Raw genomic sequence first — 21172 nt, 5'->3', positions numbered from 1 at the left:
TAGGCTGTCGTTGGAGGAAAGCAGGGATTTAGAAATGGATATTGAGGTGGATGATGTTTTACTGGCTATTAAGCAGCTAGGAATGGGTACATCTCCAGGAATGGATGGTATTCCTGTGGAATTTTACAGGAAGTTTGAGACTTATTTGGCTCCTATCTTATGTAGGTTGTTTAATCTGTTTATTCATGAAGGTGATCTGTGCCAGTCGATGTGTGAAGCAATGATTACCATGTTACCGAAGGATCGGAAGAATTGTAGCAATTATCGTCCCATTTCATTACTGAATGTCGATGTGAAGATATTTGCTAAGATCATGGCTAATAGATTGGGTAAATGTGTGGGGAAATTGATTCATACATCCCAAGTGGGGCTTTTGTGGGATAGATTTGGTTATGATAATATCAGAACTTTGGTTGATATCATGAGTTTGAAACAAGAAGATCTATCGGAAGCGGCCTTGATTTTTATGGATGCTGAGAAAGCGTTTGATAGAGTGATTTGGAGATTTATGCTGTTTGCAATGAGGCAGATGGGATTTGGGAATGGATTTCTAGGGTCAATTAGTTGTCTTCAGAGTGGTGCCAGGGCTAGGATTTGGGTAAACAGTGTTTTGTCTGAAGCTTTTGGGTTGTCTAGAGGGACTAGGCAGGGGTGCCTGTTGTCACCCTATGTGCTCAATCTTGCTTTGGAGCCATTGTTGGCCTATATACGTGGGGAACGAGGCATTAGGGGTCTGAAGTTTGGTTGTGTGGAAGTTAAAGTCCTTTCATATGCAGATGACATGGTGGTGGTTTTGGCAGATCCTGAGCGAGGTAGTGTAGTTCTGAAAAATGTCTTTGATAGGGTGAGTGTGTAGGGTGAGTGTGTTGTCGGGACTCAAAATTAATTAGGACAAAACGGAGGTGTTTCCAATCACTAGTACTTGTGTACGTGGTTATTTTTTGGACTGACATTGTAAATGCACTACATATCATGTGAAATATTTGGGTATTTATCTGACTAAGGATGTAAAAAAAATGGTGGAATTCAATGTAGGGAAATTGGTGGCTACCTTGCGTAAGGATATTAGGAGATGGGAACGATTACCGATGGGGATTTGGGCTAAAGTCAATGCTATTAAGATGACTCTTTTACTAAAGGTACTTTATGTTGTTCAATCTTTGCCTCTGAAGTTTTCGAAAAAGATGCTGGCCAGTATCGATTGTGTTTTTCAAGACTTTCTGTGGGGGGATAAAAAGAGACCTAAAATTCCTAAGTTTATTTTGACGCGTAGTACTAAAAACGGGGGTTTTGGTTACCCATATTTGGAATGCTACTATAGAGGGTTTCTTTTGAAAAAGGCTGCATATTATTTTTCAGTGGGGAATGGGCAAGAACCCTTGTGGATACACATTGAGAGGTATAATTTGAATGGATTTCTGTTGCATGCTATTACTTCGATGGGACGTCTGTCTGGGAGGGGTAGTAAACTTCCGACTCTTAAGGTGACTAAAGAAGTTTTGATGTGGTGGTTGAGTCTCTTTCAAGGGAACTTGTACTTGCGCTATGGAGCATCTATTTGGTTTAATACAAGTTTACAACTTGCCAATAAACCTTTTTGTTGGAGAAGTTGGGTCTCGAAAGGGGTTCTATGTATCAGAGATGTGGTGCGTGATGGCCGTATATTGTCATTCGAGGAGTTACAGAGGACGTTTCATTTGGCAGGGAGGGAACTGAGTAGGTTTGTCAAGTTGAAAGCTTTATTGAGTGAAAGATTGGCAATGTTGTCAGGACCGTTGGAAGTGGTGTCGGCGGGTGGTCAGATTCTTCTGTCATCGCCGCGAATGGTGAGCACTTATACTGGTTTCATGCCGATATGTTCTATGGCTGTTGATGCTGACAGGAGAGTGTTGGAGAGGTGGAAACAGGAGTTGGGCTGTGATATTACGGAAAAAGAATGGGAATCTATGTGGAATGTAGGTCATAGAAGTAGGCTGGACCTTCTCTCTGAGTTGGTTGACATTCCACAGAGTTGCTGCTGGAAACCGAAATACCAGGGAGAGGAACACCAGATTGCCAAGAGCTCCAGGAAGATCCTCCGGACTCCAGGGATGCAGGACTGATGTAGCCTGAGCCCCCTCTATAGAGTGCAGGACCCCAGAAGCAAGGAAAGCCCATCTCGACAGCCAGGAACTGGAGTGTTGCTATTTGTGGTATCCGTGAGGAGCTGAAACACGAAACAGCCACGTGTTTGAAGATTGGCGGTGGCGAGCAGTGACCGTCCCATTGCAGTGCAGGAGTCCCCAGAAATCCCTTGTCCCCACGACTGAGGCCCAGGAACAGTGAGATCTGCAAAGCAGCTCAGGAACAGAAGTCACCTGCTGCCATTTTTCTTCAAAACAAAGGTACTGTAAAAGTCTAAGAAAACATACCACTTGCTGTAGAGTTGCTTGCATCGTCTACTACTCCCAAGCCTAACAGCTTGTGGCCCTACAGTGATTCTTCTTCTTCGTCAAAGACTTCTAAAACATTGTGCAAAATCCTTTCTTACTTACTTGCAAAGAAGTGCTTCAGCTCATATAGACTTTTGCCCATTGACTTTGGCTTAGCCTGTTATACTGAATGACTCTTATCGGGGGATCTGAAAGTATTTGCCTGCTTAGGAATATGTGTGGTCTCTGGTATGTTCTAATAACCTTTTTCCTTGACTTACTCTTAAATGACTCTAGATGCAACAGAGATATTTTAATGTCCCCAGCACCCTAGCTATTGAAGTTACCTGAGGGTGTAGGTTGTGTCTGTGGGCCATCCCAAAATGGTACTTACTGATTTAGAAATATTAAGAGTGTGTATTTTGTGAAGTTTGAGTATTACTATTATATTACTTTTGTTGTAGTGTTCCCAAAGGGTACTGCATACAATCGTGCCTAACAGCTGACTAACACAAATGGGGTATATGCGAGTTAAGGCTACCCTACACAATTAAGAAAAATTTAAAATATGAATACCTTAGACAGAGACTATATTTATAATATGCAATGAGAGTGGTAGTGTTTTGATGTAGTACAGAAATGGCTGTACTCCCCAACCACACCACACTTACCTTATCAGTCACTGCTGGTTGACGGCAGCAGGCTTCCCAGGTGAACACGGCCAAACACAGACTGGAGCTGCTTCTTCAGGAGCAGCACTTTTCCTTGGGGCCCTTAGCCGCCATGTGGGTAGTTTATCAGGCCAATCAGAGCTCTGGGGTGGGCGGCTGCAGGAACAAGTAAGCAGGTTGGGGTTCCAGCTGGGTCTGGGCTAGTGCACAAAGGGACACCTGACAGACTCAACCAATTGTTAAAGGGCTGGGTAGGCTAAGGAAAAAAAGCCAGAAACAAACAAAGGATTACAGCACCAAGCAAGGGCACTCTTCAGGCCGACCAGCACACAAAATGGGGTGGGGTCAAAGGGAAACAATAAATAAATCCCTCTGAAAGTCAACTACTAGCGCACATAAATAATCGGAACAAACTCATAAATCCCTCCAAAAAGGCACTCACATTCTACCCAAAATCGGATTGGAATCAAAGGAAAGCACTTATAAGTCACCTCTCATGCCATCGGACTGCTGACCAAGTGGTCTCTGTGCATATGAATGGGGTTCATACTCCAAATGGCACACAAAGACATACGGGTGATTTAGGCAAGCCAAACCCATGCTCTGAATTGTGGCAAGTGAGCTGTAATGAAGTAAAAGTGCAAATGTATGTATCTGCAGCTAAGGAATGCCACAGAGTAATACAGGTCTGAAGATGGCCATCATACTAGCAAGGCATGCAAGAGTTATTAAATCTGATAACTTCTACGTATCTAAGGAATGTGTGAAGCCTTTGTGAGTGTGTTTTTTTTATTTCTATTTTTTTTTAATTAATTTATTTTCAAGATTTACAATAATCAAAATATACATCACCAAAAGTTCAAACAAAGCATAGAACACAACACTCAATTTTACATAGGTATGGAAGCAAAAGAAGCCGAAGCATGTATAAATATTAAAACATTTCAGATAATACAAGACAAACTTCGTACCTTTCTCAAAATAAAACACCTAATCACAAAATAACTTAATAAAAACTGCAACACAGCAGTTGTTTATGTTTATGTACAAAAACATAAAGACAACACACAGACTACATAAAACAGAACAAAAACAAAACAGTGGGGGATCCTCAGCTAACGCACATATACAACAGCAGGTAGTCAGATCCAATAGGAACAACTAATCCTCAGATACACAGTCACCATATAAATCTGTAAATGGTTTCCAAAGAGCTTGATACTTATTTTCCTTTCCTTGTCTCACAAACATCACCTGCTCAAGGTTTGACAATACCAACAAATCATTAATCCAATTCTCCACTCTGGGCTTCTTCCTCGTCTTCCACACCATCAGTACCTGTTTCACTGCAACCACAAGGGCTTTATCAACCCACTGTCCGTACCGATGAGCAACCGCACAACGTCCCTTAACTGACAACAGCAACACCTGCATAGGCATCCTGACAAAACTTATGGACAAGATCGCCTCCAGCCTATCCAATATTCCCACCCAAAATTCTAACACCCTAGGACAATACCATAACATGTGAATTAACGTTCCCTTTTCCTCCCCACACCCCCAACACAGGTCATCATCAGTTAATCCCAATTTATGCATACGCATTGGAGTCCAATACAGATGCCCTAATATTTTCAAATGAATCAATCAGTCCTGCTTCCCAGGAGTCCGGAGGATCTTCCTGGAGCTCTTGGCAATCTGGTGTTCCTCTCCCTGGTATTTCGGTTTCCAGCAGCAACTCTGTGGAATGTCAACCAACTCAGAGAGAAGGTCCAGGTGGCTTACTTTGGAGTTGATTGGTCCCACCAACTCAAGGGGAGAAGTGTTCATTGCAGGGGCTTCTCTGTCGATACGAATTTGGAGTTTCAGTACAGCAGCACTGCTTCACCAGGGAAAACCAACAGTCCAGGAGTTGCAACCGGCATCCTCTACAAGTTCTTCTTTGGTTCCTTCGTCCAGTGGTCGACTCTGCCTTCCAAGCAAAAGCCTCACCTTTTATTCAGTTCTCTCCCATTCATTCCAGCCTAGCTGTCAGTCACCCAGCAGGGTGGTTGTCCTTGCCAGACAGTCAGCTGGCAAATCACTACAGAGTGCATTTTGGTCTCCTAGGAGACTAAACACAGGGAGTTCGGGTACCTTCCTCACTTCCTGCCCAACCCAAACACCCTGGATCCAGAGGCAGGCTTCACTCGTGAATCCCACCAAAGGCAAAGTGAACAAAGGGACCAAAACCTGGTTTGGCATGCAGAGTAAATATCAAGATGGACCTTTCTACAAAGAAATGGCGAAAAAAGAAGACTGGGGCCATTTTGACAAAAATGGCACCCTTGGGTGCTTTACTGCAGCTATGAACGCAGCCAGCTGTAAATGCACACCACGGTAGTTAAAAGTAAATCACTGCCACCAGCCATTCAGTGAGGAAAGGGTAGCATTAAAATGTTACATGAGAAGCTAGACAAAGGGGATACTAGGTAATCCCTCCAGCACCCTATTGTAAGATTGTGTATGCTGGGTCTAGAAAGTTACAAATGTAAGTAAAGTCAATTTCACTTTACTGCTCTGGGAAACAGTAGTTAATCCCAGAGAAGGTATTTAAACCTTGGGAAATCTGAAAGACTTCCCTGTGCCACTCAACTGAAGGTGCTGTGTGACACAATGTGAACGATGTTGCCTATGGAATTTGTCAGGCTCCATAAACAAAAGAAACACAAAGTTCAGAAATCACATTAAAATACATGAAAAAGTGGTAAAAAAGGGCCTCACTCACTCCAGGTAAAAAAATCAAGTCCTCCAAATCCAGAAAAGTTGCTGGGGGTCTCTAAGGTGGAGGGAATTAGCACATTTCTGAGAATTCTCTCTAACACTAGCCGTATCTCGCACTTTACCTATTTGCGTAAAACCTCAACTCTCCTATCAACCAATAAAATATGCCTACATGCAGTGAGCTCAATTGCGCCACCTAGCCACATTCTGCTATTAGACTAAAAGGCTAATTCATAGAATTTCGCAGAAAAGTGTCGCAAGCGGCTGGCGCAGAGTGTCCGCGTGCGATTGACTGCGCCAGGCACGTGCGCTAAAACCGATTTCCGCGCACAGCGTATTCATGGATTTTAGGCTCCCAAACCAGCCGTGGCGCAGAGTATCGCAGCGACCCTGCAGCAGCGCCAGTAACGCCCCCAAGAACGCCCTCGCGCAAGGAAAAGCCATCAAAATCGCTAAATCATCACAAAGGGCTGCGCTAACCCTGGACCAGTTTACAGGGCTGCCAAACAAGGAACGCAAAGCGGGTAACGTTCATATCAGGGGTACGCGGGAAGTTTTACACGCGATTAGCCAGGGTACGTGTATTACAGGGGTACGCGGGAAGTTTAACACGCGATTGGCCAGGGTACGTGTATTAGAGGGGTACGCATGAAGTTTTACACGCGATTAGCCAGGGCACGTGTATTACAGGGGTACGCGGGAATTATCACACGCGATTTGGCTGGGTACGTGTATTACAGGGGTGCGCGGGAATTATCACACGCAATTTGGCTGGGTACGTGTATTACAGGGGTACACGGGAAGTTTTACACGCGATTTGGCTGGGTACGTGTATTACAGGGGTGCGCTGGAATTATCACACGCGATTTGGCCAGGTACGTGTATTACAGGGGTGCGCGGGAATTATCACACGCGATTTGGCTGGGTACGTGTATTACAGGGGTGCGCGGGAATTATCACACGCGATTTGGCTGGGTAGGTGTATTACAGGGGTACACGGGAAGTTTTACACGCGATTTGGCTGGGTACGTGTATTACAGGGGTGCGCTGGAATTATCACACGCGATTTGGCCAGGTACGTGTATTACAGGGGTGCGCGGGAATTATCACACGCGATTTGGCTGGGTACGTGTATTACAGGGGTGCGCGGGAATTATCACACGCGATTTGGCTGGGTAGGTGTATTACAGGGGTACACGGGAAGTTTTACACGCGATTTGGCTGGGTACGTGTATTACAGGGGTGCGTGGGAAGTTACACACGCGATTAGGCTGGGTGGGTCCTCACAGGTGTTCCCTGTACACCCTCCACAGCCCCTGCAGGCAGCCCACAAAACAGGGGACTACCCTGCACACCTGCTCATGTCCCCCTGCACCCCCACCCCCCAGCCACCAGGGGCAGCCTCCACCAGGCCCCCACTCATGTCCCCTATCACCCCCACACCCCCAGTCACCAGGGGCAGCCCCCACCAGGCCCCCACTCATGTCTCCCACCACCCCCACCCCGCAGCAGAGCAGGGTCACCCTCCACCAGGCCCCCACTCATGTCCCCTATCACCCCCACCCCCCAGTCACCAGGGGCAGCCCCCACCAGGCCCCCACTCATGTCTCCCACAACCCCCAAACCCCAGCAGTGCAGGGTCACCCTCCACCAGGCCCCCACTCATGTCACCCACCACCCCCACCCCCCAGCCACCAGGGGCAGCCTCCACCAGGCCCCCACCCATGTCTCCCACCACCCCCACCCCGCAGCAGTGCAGGGGCAGCCCCCACCAGGCCCCCACTCATGTCCCCTATCACCCCCACCCCCCCAGTCACCAGGGGCAGCCTCCACCAGGCCCCCACCCATGTCTCCCACCACCCCCACCCCGCAGCAGTGCAGGGGCAGCCCCCACCAGGCCCCCACTCATGTCCCCTATCACCCCCACCCCCCCAGTCACCAGGGGCAGCCCCCACCAGGCCCCCACTCATGTCTCCCACCACCCCCAAACCCCAGCAGTGCAGGGTCACCCTCCACCAGGCCCCCACTCATGTCCCCTATCACCCCCACCCCCCCAGTCACCAGGGGCAGCCTCCACCAGGCCCCCACCCATGTCTCCCACCACCCCCACCCCCCAGCAGTGCAGGGTCACCCTCCACCAGGCCCCCACTCATGTCACCCACCACCCCCACACCCCAGCAGTGCAGGGTCACCCTCCACCAGGCCCCCACTCATGTCACCCACCACCCCCACCCCCCAGCCACCAGGGGCAGCCTCCACCAGGCCCCCACCCATGTCTCCCACCACCCCCACCCCGCAGCAGTGCAGGGGCAGCCCCCACCAGGCCCCCACTCATGTCCCCTATCACCCCCACCCCCCAGTCACCAGGGGCAGCCCCCACCAGGCCCCCACTCATGTCTCCCACCACCCCCAAACCCCGGCAGTGCAGGGTCACCCTCCACCAGGCCCCCACTCATGTCACCCACCACCCCCACACCCCAGCAGTGCAGGGTCACCCTCCACCAGGCCCCCACTCATGTCACCCACCACCCCCACACCCCAGCAGTGCAGGGTCACCCTCCACCAGGCCCCCACTCATGTCACCCACCACCCCCACCCCCCAGCCACCAGGGGCAGCCTCCACCAGGCCCCCACCCATGTCTCCCACCACCCCCACCCCGCAGCAGTGCAGGGGCAGCCCCCACCAGGCCCCCACTCATGTCCCCTATCACCCCCACCCCCCCAGTCACCAGGGGCAGCCTCCACCAGGCCCCCACCCATGTCTCCCACCACCCCCACCCCGCAGCAGTGCAGGGGCAGCCCCTACCAGGCCCCCACTCATGTCCCCTATCACCCCCACCCCCCCAGTCACCAGGGGCAGCCCCCACCAGGCTCCCACTCATGTCTCCCACCACCCCCAAACCCCAGCAGTGCAGGGTCACCCTCCACCAGGCCCCCACTCATGTCTCCCACCACCCCCAAACCCCAGCAGTGCAGGGTCACCCTCCACCAGGCCCCCACTCATGTCCCCTATCACCCCCACCCCCCCAGTCACCAGGGGCAGCCTCCACCAGGCCCCCACCCATGTCTCCCACCACCCCCACCCCCCAGCAGTGCAGGGTCACCCTCCACCAGGCCCCCACTCATGTCACCCACCACCCCCACACCCCAGCAGTGCAGGGTCACCCTCCACCAGGCCCCCACTCATGTCACCCACCACCCCCACCCCCCAGCCACCAGGGGCAGCCTCCACCAGGCCCCCACCCATGTCTCCCACCACCCCCACCCCGCAGCAGTGCAGGGGCAGCCCCCACCAGGCCCCCACTCATGTCCCCTATCACCCCCACCCCCCAGTCACCAGGGGCAGCCCCCACCAGGCCCCCACTCATGTCTCCCACCACCCCCAAACCCCGGCAGTGCAGGGTCACCCTCCACCAGGCCCCCACTCATGTCACCCACCACCCCCACACCCCAGCAGTGCAGGGTCACCCTCCACCAGGCCCCCACTCATGTCACCCACCACCCCCACACCCCAGCAGTGCAGGGTCACCCTCCACCAGGCCCCCACTCATGTCACCCACCACCCCCACCCCCCAGCCACCAGGGGCAGCCTCCACCAGGCCCCCACCCATGTCTCCCACCACCCCCACCCCGCAGCAGTGCAGGGGCAGCCCCCACCAGGCCCCCACTCATGTCCCCTATCACCCCCACCCCCCCAGTCACCAGGGGCAGCCTCCACCAGGCCCCCACCCATGTCTCCCACCACCCCCACCCCGCAGCAGTGCAGGGGCAGCCCCTACCAGGCCCCCACTCATGTCCCCTATCACCCCCACCCCCCCAGTCACCAGGGGCAGCCCCCACCAGGCTCCCACTCATGTCTCCCACCACCCCCAAACCCCAGCAGTGCAGGGTCACCCTCCACCAGGCCCCCACTCATGTCCCCTATCACCCCCACCCCCCCAGTCACCAGGGGCAGCCTCCACCAGGCCCCCACCCATGTCTCCCACCACCCCCACCCCGCAGCAGTGCAGGGGCAGCCCCCACCAGGCCCCCACTCATGTCCCCTATCACCCCCACCCCCCCAGTCACCAGGGGCAGCCCCCACCAGGCCCCCACTCATGTCTCCCACCACCCCCAAACCCCAGCAGTGCAGGGTCACCCTCCACCAGGCCCCCACTCATGTCACCCACCACCCCCACCCCCCAGCAGTGCAGGGTCACCCTCCACCAGGCCCCCACTCATGTCACCCACCACCCCCACCCCCCAGCAGTGCAGGGGCAGCAGGCAGTCAGGCAGCAGCAGGTGGGAGTGCTCGGGCTCTGGGGGGCAGTAGTTCGGCCTTCCGGGCAGGAGCGTGGTATTCCGTGTGCGTACGCGTGGCCAGCTTGGTAGGGAGTGATTTTGCACGTGAAAATCCTGCACGTCAGCGTGAAAACTGAGGAAAGGCCCTCAGCGCGTAAGCGCGTCTGTGACGTGACCCGCACAGGTGTTTCCCACACAGCACGTGATGACAGAGCACACGTGGAAAGACTGCACGTCAGAGTAAATTGCGTGTGATTGGTGGAAATGGCCCTACACGCAGAAGTGACAAAGCGTGTGATTGGTGGAAATGGCCCTACACGCAGAAGTGACAAAGCGTGTGATTGGTGGAAATGGCCCTACACGCAGAAGTGACAAAGCGTGTAATTGGTGGAAATGGCCCTACACGCAGAAGTGACAAAGCATGGAATAGGTGGAAATGGCCCTAGCGCGTACACGCCGCGTAAGTGACGCTGGACGTGTGGGCCTGTATAAAAGGTACGTGTAGAACACGTTTTCCTTGTACGTGCTTTTCGTGGAGAGCGAGTGGGTGAATTCTGTACTTCTTGTCGTTTCACACGCGATTTACTTCACGGCGTTTCAAGTTCGTATTCCCTGTTACCTCTGACAGCTTTTTCTCTTTTTTCTCTTTTACTGGTTTACCTGGGCCTGTTCCCTCAAACAGTGTTCCCTTCTACTGTTGTCCTGTCTCCTCAGACAGCGGACAAATCTTCTTTTGGCGGGGGTGTTGCCAACCAAACGTGCTCCTTTTACACGCTCGTTTACCAGGCAGACGGTGAGTTACGCACGTATCTAACATCTGTGCTTGCCCCGTGTGTAGCCTACCCCTTCAGAGGTCATTCTAGGCTGCGTGTGACACGCATACGTTCATTCTTGTGTTACTGGGTGCCACAGCGTAGTGCAGGTTTTTCTTTCTGCACACGTGGTCTAGGAGGGGTTGCGTGCACGTCATCTCCCTTTTTTGGGCCTCCTGTGCGTTGCGTGACCCGTCATCTTTCCCCAGGGGTTACATTCAGCCTTGCTAGAGCACTAGGGTACAATTACCATCTGGTACCCAACCCCTTTGACCCCCAATTGCCCAGGACAATAGTCTACATCCACTTCCATACGCACATTAACATCAGTGTCATGGCTGGGAGGCGAGGATTCCGTAAGGGTGGCAAAGGTGGAAGAGCCACAAGTGGTGGCCGTGGTGGATCCGGTAGGGGACGTGGTCGTAACTTGCAGGGTGAGCCTGTCCCCCCATGTGTGGAGGACCAGTCACGGGCACCCACAATCCCCCCCCTCCCCCCCCTCCCATTGAGGCTGATGTGGCTGACACCATCCATGCTCAGCCCTTGTTGGACCAGCCCATTGTGGCACCAGACCTGGCTGACTCCATGGCTGACTTCCAGGTCAGCAGGGCTACGACACGTGCGCTGGTGCACGTTGATGCCATCATGCCACGTGGATCTGGGGCAGCAAGGTCATCTGCTGCACCAAGGAGGCAGGGCGGAGAGGCTGCAGGGGCAGCTGCGGCTCCATCCACCCCAGCCCTCACACACCCAGCCAGGACAGTGTCGGTCCTAGTCCATGCTGCTGACATTCCCCCTGACACCATCACACTAGAGCCAATGCCTGCACCAACTCCCATGCTGAGTGTGCAATCCCACACTCCTGATACAGAGTCCACCAGGGCTCCTGCCCCTAGTGTCCAGAGCGGCGCAGGACACTCAGGATCACCACCACCTTCCAAGCGGAAGAGGAAGAGTGCTCGTCCGGCACAGGCTGATGCCCCAGACACGGCTACACAGTCCGGCCCGTCCAGGAAGCCCAGCTTCACGGATGACAAACTGAATGCACTTGTCGAGTATGTTTCCGGACATGACAACGAGATGGTCATTGTTGCAGGATCCAAGACCACACCTGCACAACGCCAGGCACACTGGCAGACCGTTGCGGACATCGTAAGTGCCCTTGGAATCGTGAGGCGCACAGCCAATGATTGCTATAAGCGCTGGAATGACCTAAAGCGCAGGGCAAAGAGTAAGCTGGCCTCAAGTCATGCCGCAACTCTAGTGACTGGAGGTGGGTCTCCAGTAGTAGACATGGAACTCACTCCACATGAGTCAGTCGCTGGGACCTACGTCACGGAGGAACAGATCCAAGGCGTGGGAGATCTGGCTGATTACGAGGCATTGTCCGGTGAGTGCACATGCATGTGTGTGTCATCCATGTGCATGGTGTGTGTGTGAGGGCTTCTGTTCGGGTGCCAGGTGAGAGTGTGTGCGCCTGAGTCGTATGGGTCAGCCATGTGCTTCATGCAATCCTTCCTGCGCAGCTGCATTTGGCCATAGCAGTATCCCTTCTGCCAACAGTAGACATCTAGCACAACTGCACGCCAGTTGCCCTTGAAGTGTCACCTTGACACAACATATTTGCTTCTTTTTCACTGCTCATTCAGTCAGTTTGTTTGCATTCCACCACTTTCACTAGGCATGTCGCTGTCCACTAGTCACATGTCTGACATGGTTATGGTAAAGTGGAGTGACTTTGTTACCTGGATATCATTTGTACACACATGTCCTTGCCTCTCACCTCACTCCTGTGCTTCACTGAACCCGCCCCCATCAGTATTGAGCAGTCATCCTCACGTAAAATTGTGGTTATTAAGAGACTGAGCCACCAAGGAGGAACAACTGGAGCTAAGGCCCTTACTGCGGTCTCCTCGCTCATCGACACTGCCCCTGTTGTCGGGGAAGTGACTTCTTCTAGCCACCTCACTTCTCTCTCGTCAGAAATAGAAGCCCAGCAAACTCTCCAAGTCATAAGGGACAGTAAACTTATCGGGTAGGTCCTTGTGTTAGTGGTGATAGAGAGGCTGGTGGTCAGGCTGGCCTGTTTCACCTAATCGGGGCAGGAGGGGGTACAGCAACTAAGGTGGTAACCAAGGAGCCATCTCTAACCATAGAAGTTACTACGGATGGACGGCTGAGTTTGGGAGACTTCGCAGACATAGCCCCAAACAAGGGCGGCATGTTAGTTTGTCCAACCCCCGCTGCAGGGGAGTTCTGGGCCCCCACTATGACATCTTGCCCATCATTTCCACTTTCTGCCTTTGATGAACCATGCCCAGGGACGGAGGGGGAACTGGTTCGGCATACAGAGTTTACCAGTGGCTGTCAACCATCCAGCCTCTCCCTTGGCACTTCCCCTGGTACCTCATCAGGTCGCTTTGTCCTGAACTTGCACTTGCTTTGGATGTTGTAGATGATTGCAATCGTAACTTTGGCTCTGGAATGGTTGTGGGTTTGTCCAGTTCCTCTCCTGCCCCCATTCCCACAGAGGAGGGACAGTCTATCGACGGCTCCATGCATAACCAACCCCTCCACTCTTGATACCGTGTAATGAGCAAGGGTCTTCATCCTGTTCAGTAGCCAGCTCTTATCTCCATCTCTCCCCACTTAGGACCACCGATCGACAATGTTGTAGTACTAGCATTGACATTGGAAAAGGTACTGACACCCCAGTCGGGGGTGTCTTTATACCTAGGGGGGCCGGCTGTAAATGTAATCAAGTGCTGGTGGAGCTAGCAGCCATCAGAACTTTGCTCTCATCCCTCTTAGAAACTAAGGGGTGGGCGATGAGGGATGGGGTGCCTCTGATTACTTCAAACATGGACAAGGGACCCCCTGATCCTCCATGGGTATATCAGGGGGAACAGGCTACCCTGAGCCCTGTAACTGTAGTCCCTACAATCGCCTCCCTTAGCTTGCGGCTGGGGAACACGGGACCAGCAATTGCCATCAACCCCAGTGCAAGAAGTGCTAAATTTAAAGAGCCTCACAGGATGCCTGATCCCAAGGCAAAGCCTACCCCCTTGCGGATCTATGTTCCACAACGAGAGGGCCCACAATGTACCTACCCAGGGAAAAAGAGAGTGTATGGTCCACGGGGTAGTGAGGCTTCCTCCCAGCCCCTACCTCAATGTCAGTTCAAACACGTTAGGTTGTTCCTTCATGGGGTTCCCAAACTGGTGAGGGATGTGTATGAATCAAAGGATGCCCTGTTAAATAAAACCTTACACTGGCTACGGTTCACTAAAGGTTGTGCCTCAGTGCATAGGGAATCCATGGCGGGTTGTGTCAGAGTACTTAGTGGGGGGAATCAGCTCTGTGATACTGTGAATTTGCCTTTAGGGACCGGAGTGTGGCAAATAATGTCCTGGGACAACGTGAGGGAGCTGGCAGGACGTCCAGGAGTGGGATTTCCATTAGTCCATATCCGGATGCAGGGTCCGGATGCACCTGGTGGCCAATTGTGAGGTCATCTCCATTGTCCGGCGCTAACCTTATCCCTTTAGGTCGTGATCGGTCAAGCACCTTGGTGGAGAGGCCACCATAAAGGGTCATTTTGGGACAGAATTAGGGATCTAATGAACTGTGGAGTTATTGTTTCTATTTGGGAGTAGTGATTGTAATTGCTTATTTGTGATGTTTTTGTATTTTTTTGTGTTTGATGGATTTCTTTGAAAATTCGAATAAACTTGTTTGACTGACTGAAATTTATTTGCTCTAGTATAGAGTAGTCGAATTGTTTTGGCCTTTGTTGCTCCATATTGAAAGTAATGTTTATATTTCTCTGTGGATGTATTATGTTGGGAGGGCGTTGAGGGATTTCTGAAGGGTTCCATGTATTAGCTGGATTGGGGGTTTTGTTTGATGAGAAGGACTTTTAGTGATGGTACTGATTTTATGGGCTAGGATCCTGGAGGAGATGGGTTGGAATGCGATATATGCGGGTGGGATGTGCGCTCATGTGCAATCTGGAGGTTTTATCCAGATACTAAAGTGGTGCTGTTCTTCGTTGGTTTGTGTTTCTGTGTTTGTTTTGTTTTGTCTTTGTGGATTGTTTGTTGCGGGGGATCCTCAATTGGGTGTCGTGGTGAATTGGATTGTTGGATTCTTAGATTTATATGTCATTACTAGGTTCAGTACTGTCTTGTTCCATCTGTGGCGGGGGACTATGCAATACTGTTTCAGATTACTTAATCTTCTGAGTAGACTACTTTAGGGGGATGGGTACGCTGTCAGCGTTGACTTGGAATGTTAAGGGTTTGAATTGCCCACGTAAGCATAGGAAAGTTATGGCGAGATTGTGGAGAGCAAGGGCTGATATTGTGTTCTTGCAGGAGACTCATCTGGTGAAAGAGGATAGTGATCTTTTACTTAATTCGAGATTTTGTAGACAGTTTTCTAATTGTTATTTGTCTAATTTGAGAGGGGTCAGCATCCTATTTAGGAAAGATTTACAATTCAATATTGATAAGGTGGTGATGGATTGGGAGGGTTGGATGATTTTTATTGATATCCAGTGTTGTGGTAAGAAGATCACGTTAGGTGTATATATGGACCGTGTTCGCCGAACAAATGCTTCTTTGAGGATATTTCATGTTTGCTTGGTGAAATGCACGGTGAGACGGTTATTTTAGGAGGGGATTTTAATTGCGTTAGAGATTATAAGATTGACCGGACTAGTCAATGTAGGTTCACTAATCTTGGTGTTTGTGAGGAGTTTGATTTCTTCCTACAGAAGTTTGGTTTAGTGGACATCTGGAGGGACGTTCATCCTTCTTCGAGGGAATTTACATTCTATTCTCCAGTGCATGATACGTTTTCTAGGATAGATTACATGTCTGAATCATTGTTGGATAAAACAATTGATGTGAGCATTAGGGAAAGGGAGATTTCGGACCATGCTCTTATGGATTTGAAGGAGCTTATGGAACAGCGGATTCCCACATGTTTTAGGTAGCGTCTTAAAGTAGTGGTTTTGGATGATAGTGAGGTTTGTGAACGCATCCAGAAATTTATGGAGGGGTATTTCGAAGAAAATGAAGGGTCGACAGACTTCAGGATGGTGTGGGATGGTTTTAAGGCTGTATTAAGGGGGGGATTTATAAGTAAAATCACACACTTGAAGATTAAGCATTTGAATGAATTGAAACATATGGAAAATAGGCTGTCTGATTTGCAACAAAGATATGCGCAGTCGGGTATAGTTAAGGATAAGGCGGAGATGTTACAAGCTTGGAAGTTTTTGGCTAGTAAGAATGACCTATTGAATGAGATGGGTATTTTTTATTTGAAGCAGAAATTCTGGAAATGTGTAGATAAGAGTGGAAGGCTGCTTGCTAGTAGGTTGAAGGGTATGACGGAGAAACCTTTTTGTTCAAAGTCTTGTTGATGAACATGGTGATGTGATAATGAAAAATATTGATATTTGTAAATGTTTAAAGAATTTTATGAGAAATTGTATTCTGAGGATGTGTTCCCATCTCAGGATGAATTGGAAAGTTTCTTTGTGGATTTGAACCTTCGTAGGCTGTCGTTGGAGGAAAGCAGGGATTTAGAAATGGATATTGAGGTGGATGATGTTTTACTGGCTATTAAGCAGCTAGGAATGGGTACATCTCCAGGAATGGATGGTATTCCTGTGGAATTTTACAGGAAGTTTGAGACTTATTTGGCTCCTATCTTATGTAGGTTGTTTAATCTGTTTATTCATGAAGGTGATCTGTGCCAGTCGATGTGTGAAGCAATGATTACCATGTTACCGAAGGATCGGAAGAATTGTAGCAATTATCGTCCCATTTCATTACTGAATGTCGATGTGAAGATATTTGCTAAGATCATGGCTAATAGATTGGGTAAATGTGTGGGGAATTGATTCATACATCCCAAGTGGGCTTTTGTGGGATAGATTTGGTTATGATAATATCAGAACTTTGGTTGATATCATGAGTTTGAAACAAGAAGATCTATCGGAAGCGGCCTTGATTTTTATGGATGCTGAGAAAGCGTTTGATAGAGTGATTTGGAGATTTATGCTGTTTGCAATGAGGCAGATGGGATTTGGGAATGGATTTCTAGGGTCAATTAGTTGTCTTCAGAGTGGTGCCAGGGCTAGGATTTGGGTAAACAGTGTTTTGTCTGAAGCTTTTGGGTTGTCTAGAGGGACTAGGCAGGGGTGCCTGTTGTCACCCTATGTGCTCAATCTTGCTTTGGAGCCATTGTTGGCCTATATACGTGGGGAACGAGGCATTAGGGGTCTGAAGTTTGGTTGTGTGGAAGTTAAAGTCCTTTCATATGCAGATGACATGGTGGTGGTTTTGGCAGATCCTGAGCGAGGTAGTGTAGTTCTGAAAAATGTCTTTGATAGGGTGAGTGTGTAGGGTGAGTGTGTTGTCGGGACTCAAAATTAATTAGGACAAAACGGAGGTGTTTCCAATCACTAGTACTTGTGTACGTGGTTATTTTTTGGACTGACATTGTAAATGCACTACATATCATGTGAAATATTTGGGTATTTATCTGACTAAGGATGTAAAAAAAATGGTGGAATTCAATGTAGGGAAATTGGTGGCTACCTTGCGTAAGGATATTAGGAGATGGGAACGATTACCGATGGGGATTTGGGCTAAAGTCAATGCTATTAAGATGACTCTTTTACTAAAGGTACTTTATGTTGTTCAATCTTTGCCTCTGAAGTTTTCGAAAAAGATGCTGGCCAGTATCGATTGTGTTTTTCAAGACTTTCTGTGGGGGGATAAAAAGAGACCTAAAATTCCTAAGTTTATTTTGACGCGTAGTACTAAAAACGGGGTTTTGGTTACCCATATTTGGAATGCTACTATAGAGGGTTTCTTTTGAAAAAGGCTGCATATTATTTTTCAGTGGGGAATGGGCAAGAACCCTTGTGGATACACATTGAGAGGTATAATTTGAATGGATTTCTGTTGCATGCTATTACTTTCGATGGGACGTCTGTCTGGGAGGGGTAGTAAACTTCCGACTCTTAAGGTGACTAAAGAAAGTTTTGATGTGGTGGTTGAGTCTCTTTCAAGGGAACTTGTACTTGCGCTATGGAGCATCTATTTGGTTTAATACAAGTTTACAACTTGCCAATAAACCTTTTTGTTGGAGAAGTTGGGTCTCGAAAGGGGTTCTATGTATCAGAGATGTGGTGCGTGATGGCCGTATATTGTCATTCGAGGAGTTACAGAGGACGTTTCATTTGGCAGGGAGGGAACTGAGTAGGTTTGTCAAGTTGAAAGCTTTATTGAGTGAAAGATTGGCAATGTTGTCAGGACCGTTGGAAGTGGTGTCGGCGGGTGGTCAGATTCTTCTGTCATCGCCGCGAATGGTGAGCACTTATACTGGTTTCATGGCGATATGTTCTATGGCTGTTGATGCTGACAGGAGAGTGTTGGAGAGGTGGAAACAGGAGTTGGGCTGTGATATTACGGAAAAAGAATGGGAATCTATGTGGAATGTAGGTCATAGAAGTAGGCTGGACCTTCTCTCTGAGTTGGTTGACATTCCACAGAGTTGCTGCTGGAAACCGAAATACCAGGGAGAAGGAACACCAGATTGCCAAGAGCTCCAGGAAGATCCTCCGGACTCCAGGGATGCAGGACTGATGTAGCCTGAGCCCCCTCTATAGAGTGCAGGACCCCAGAAGCAAGGAAAGCCCATCTCGACAGCCAGGAACTGGAGTGTTGCTATTTGTGGTATCCGTGAGGAGCTGAAACACGAAACAGCCACGTGTTTGAAGATTGGCGGTGGCGAGCAGTGACCGTCCCATTGCAGTGCAGGAGTCCCCAGAAATCCCTTGTCCCCACGACTGAGGCCCAGGAACAGTGAGATCTGCAAAGCAGCTCAGGAACAGAAGTCACCTGCTGCCATTTTTCTTCAAAACAAAGGTACTGTAAAAGTCTAAGAAAACATACCACTTGCTGTAGAGTGCTTGCATCGTCTACTACTCCCAAGCCTAACAGCTTGTGGCCCTACAGTGATTCTTCTTCTTCGTCAAAGACTTCTAAAACATTGTGCAAAATCCTTTCTTACTTACTTGCAAAGAAGTGCTTCAGCTCATATAGACTTTTGCCCATTGACTTTGGCTTAGCCTGTTATACTGAATGACTCTTATCGGGGGATCTGAAAGTATTTGCCTGCTTAGGAATATGTGTGGTCTCTGGTATGTTCTAATAACCTTTTTCCTTGACTTACTCTTAAATGACTCTAGATGCAACAGAGATATTTTAATGTCCCCAGCACCCTAGCTATTGAAGTTACCTGAGGGTGTAGGTTGTGTCTGTGGGCCATCCCAAAATGGTACTTACTGATTTAGAAATATTAAGAGTGTGTATTTTGTGAAGTTTGAGTATTACTATTATATTACTTTTGTTGTAGTGTTCCCAAAGGGTACTGCATACAATCGTGCCTAACAGCTGACTAACACAAATGGGGTATATGCGAGTTAAGGCTACCCTACACAATTAAGAAAAATTTAAAATATGAATACCTTAGACAGAGACTATATTTATAATATGCAATGAGAGTGGTAGTGTTTTGATGTAGTACAGAAATGGCTGTACTCCCAACCACACCACACTTACCTTATCAGTCACTGCTGGTTGACGGCAGCAGGCTTCCCAGGTGAACACGGCCAAACACAGACTGGAGCTGCTTCTTCAGGAGCAGCACTTTTCCTTGGGGCCTTAGCCACCATGTGGGTAGTTTATCAGGCCAATCAGAGCTCTGGGGTGGGCGGCTGCAGGAACAAGTAAGCAGGTTGGGGTTCCAGCTGGGTCTGGGCTAGTGCACAAAGGGACACCTGACAGACTCAACCAATTGTTAAAGGCTGGGTAGGCTAAGGAAAAAAAGCCAGAAACAAACAAAGGATTACAGCACCAAGCAAGGGCACTCTTCAGGCCGACCAGCACACAAAAATGGGGTGGGGTCAAAGGGAAACAATAAATAAATCCCTCTGAAAGTCAACTACTAGCGCACATAAATAATCGGAACAAACTCATAAATCCCTCCAAAAAGGCACTCACATTCTACCCAAAATCGGATTGGAATCAAAGGAAAGCACTTATAAGTCACCTCTCATGCCATCGGACTGCTGACCAAGTGGTCTCTGTGCATATGAATGGGGTTCATACTCCAAATGGCACACAAAGACATACGGGTGATTTAGGCAAGCCAAACCCATGCTCTGAATTGTGGCAAGTGAGCTGTAATGAAGTAAAAGTGCAAATGTATGTATCTGCAGCTAAGAATGCCACAGAGTAATACAGGTCTGAAGATGGCCATCATACTAGCAAGGCATGCAAGAGTTATTAAATCTGATAACTTCTACGTATCTAAGGAATGTGTGAAGCCTTTGTGAGTGTGTTTTTTTTATTTCTATTTTTTTTTAATTAATTTATTTCAAGATTTACAATAATCAAAATATACATCACCAAAAGTTCAAACAAAGCATAGAACACAACACTCAATTTTACATAGGTATGGAAGCAAAAGAAGCGAAGCATGTATAAATATTAAAACATTTCAGATAATACAAGACAAACTTCGTACCTTTCTCAAAATAAAACACCTAATCACAAAATAACTTAATAAAAACTGCAACACAGCAGTTGTTTATGTTTATGTACAAAAACATAAAGACAACACACAGAACTACATAAAACAGAACAAAAACAAAACAGTGGGGGATCCTCAGCTAACGCACATATACAACAGCAGGTAGTCAGATCCAATAGGAACAACTAATCCTCAGATACACAGTCACCATATAAATCTGTAAATGGTTTCCAAAGAGCTTGATACTTATTTTCCTTTCCTTGTCTCACAAACATCACCTGCTCAAGGTTTGACAATACCAACAAATCATTATCCAATTCTCCACTCTTGGCTTCTTCCTCGTCTTCCACTCCATCAGTACCTGTTTCACTGCAACCACAAGGGCTTTATCAACCCACTGTCCGTACCGATGAGCAACCGCACAACGTCCCTTAACTGACAACAGCAACACCTGCATAGGCATCCTGACAAAACTTATGGACAAGATCGCCTCCAGCCTATCCAATATTCCCACCCAAAATTCTAACACCCTAGGACAATACCATAACATGTGAATTAACGTTCCCTTTTCCTCCCCACACCCCCAACACAGGTCATCATCAGTTAATCCCAATTT

This window comes from Ambystoma mexicanum, chromosome 12, assembly GCF_040938575.1.
Source record: "Ambystoma mexicanum isolate Mex_15411 chromosome 12, UKY_AmexF1_1, whole genome shotgun sequence".
Taxonomy (NCBI): Eukaryota; Metazoa; Chordata; class Amphibia; order Caudata; family Ambystomatidae; genus Ambystoma; species Ambystoma mexicanum.
The sequence above is the reverse complement of the archived record's forward strand: the minus strand, read 5'-3'. Positions refer to the sequence as shown.